The sequence below is a fragment of the Orbicella faveolata genome, unplaced genomic scaffold (genome assembly GCF_042242905.1).
Source record: "Orbicella faveolata isolate gen_17 unplaced genomic scaffold, um_ofav_v1 contig_1, whole genome shotgun sequence".
Lineage (NCBI taxonomy): Eukaryota > Metazoa > Cnidaria > Anthozoa > Scleractinia > Merulinidae > Orbicella > Orbicella faveolata.
This window is the reverse complement of record NW_028301536.1, coordinates 38152716-38155000: the sequence shown is the minus strand read 5'-3', so window position 1 is coordinate 38155000 and position 2285 is coordinate 38152716.

Genomic DNA, 2285 nt, shown 5'->3' with positions numbered 1-2285 from the left:
AGTAATTCTTCTGTTCCATCAACACGACTTAGGGATGCCTAAGTGATACAAAAACAATTCCTCAATTGGAACTGAAATTTAAGAATCCTTTCAAGATTGTACGGGGTTTTAATGTTTACCATTGCAACCCTTTCTGTTCTTTAAATTCATTTTGCAAGTATTTATGTGGGCTTTGTAATATTTAATTTCCATTAAACTAAAAGAAAAAAGCCCTAACAATTGGTGTCTTGCAAAAGAATGGTATTTATTTAGTGACCAAATCGAAGCATACCTAGGTAAGCGATGCAACACTAGCGCACATACTGTGGACTTAAAAGTGGAAAATTAAAGTTGCAGCCTTTCGCATCGGAAGCGTGCACACTTACAAACTCCATATAACTTATAATTTCCTGTCCGTTAACAGACTGGACAGTTTACGGCCAGCAAATTAACACACGGACAACTGAATCAGAGCATTACTTAATGCATGCTTTCTCTCTTTCTAGCAAAGCAATATCGCTGTGTGGCTAAACGGAAATGGTTGTTGATGGGCATGGAAATGTTTGCAATTGTACACACTAATACGTTAATTCCGTCACGGTAACGCAACATCAACCTTTGCGAAGTCCATAAAGACCATAAAGATTTTAAAACGAAATATTTCTAAAATTCGATTACATTGTTAATTCAGTTTAGTTTAATAGTTTTCTGACTTTCCTTTCCGCAAATTATTCTTGCGCGATCTGCGGGAGCATTTTCTTTCGCACAAAAAGGAGTAATAAAAACTTCGGAGTTTTGCGTGACAGTCATTATAGAGTCATGATACAGTACCAGAGAAAAGTCCAAAACGTGACGATGTTTGATTGACAGCCATAATGGGTCAAAATGTTAGATCACAACATGGCACCGTTGTGTATCTGTTGTCGATGACATGAATGGATCGAATGCCGAAAGCACGATTTCGAGGGCTATAAAAAACATCACGTTGCTCATGATCACTATACATTTATTTGATGGGAACCTAATGAAAACACCGAATTGGAAAGCATTACTTGTTTCTTTGGTGATGCCCAAACAGACCTAAACACACACATGGTCCACATGCAAGATATTTCGTACTCACTATCGCCTTGACCTTGATCCTCGAGACCTCAACAATAGCGATTTCATTTGAACTGAAACTTGTAGAGTTTATTTCACATTGCTGGGTGTTAATTCTTCTGGTGTTTCATGACTTTCAGCGGCAGGTCATAAACCATGCAGCGTTATAGTCTTAAAATAATGATAATAAAAAAAGAAGGAAGGAGACTTTCGTGATTCAATTTCAAAACAATCTTCCGTAACACCGAAAACATTCACATTAAAATAACATTCACTCACCTTGATAGACTTGATACTCAAAAAAACTCCGAAAACTTCGAATTCGTTGAGACCGCTAAAATCGACGCCAGACAAAAGAAGTCACAAAAGACCGGAAATCAGGCAGATCAGTGCTGTCGTCTCCGCTCGGCCAAGACTGGGTATGGTGTATAAATAATGACCTCACAAGACTCACAAGGGGACCCCAGGGACCCAAGGGGAGGTCGAAGGCTTGAAATTGTTGAGACTACAAGCGAGAACTCTTAAATACACTTTAACTTGCAGTTCGTGGCCAAAGCTACCCTCATCTGTGGGTCGGTAAGGCCTTGAACATTCATGTCACATTTTTTGGAGAACATTCTCCCTTCTCCCTTTTTATGCTCTGGTTCTCCCTTCTCCCTATTTTTTTGCTTCCTTTCTCCCTCCTTCCTATTTTTTTTTGGCCGTTTCTCCCTCCTCCCTAAACCGTTCCTCTCCCCTCCGAATGAAGACGATCCAAACTTCTTTCAGGTTTTTTTCGATCATTTATCAAACTTTAAATGTGGTGAAATTATAATTGGTGGGGACTTTAACTTAGTTCTTGACGTTGAAAAAGACAAGAGGGGTGGCCTTGCCAGAATACACAAAAATGCCTTAAAAGTGATTCGAGATTTCTCTGAAAATCTTGGTTTGACTGATATTTGGAGACTTTTCAACCCAGAAGCCAGGAGATATACTTGGCGCCAAAACCAACCAGTCATACATTGCCGACTCGATTTTTTTCTAGTAAGTGAATCATCTTTATGTGATGTGACCCATGCAGATATTTTTCCTGGTTTCAAAACGGATCATTCGATGATTACTCTGAATCTAGCTTTACACTCGAACCCTAGAGGCAAAGGTTTTTGGAAGTTGAACACGTCCCTTTTATCCGAAATGAAATATGTCCAAGAAATTAAAACAACAAT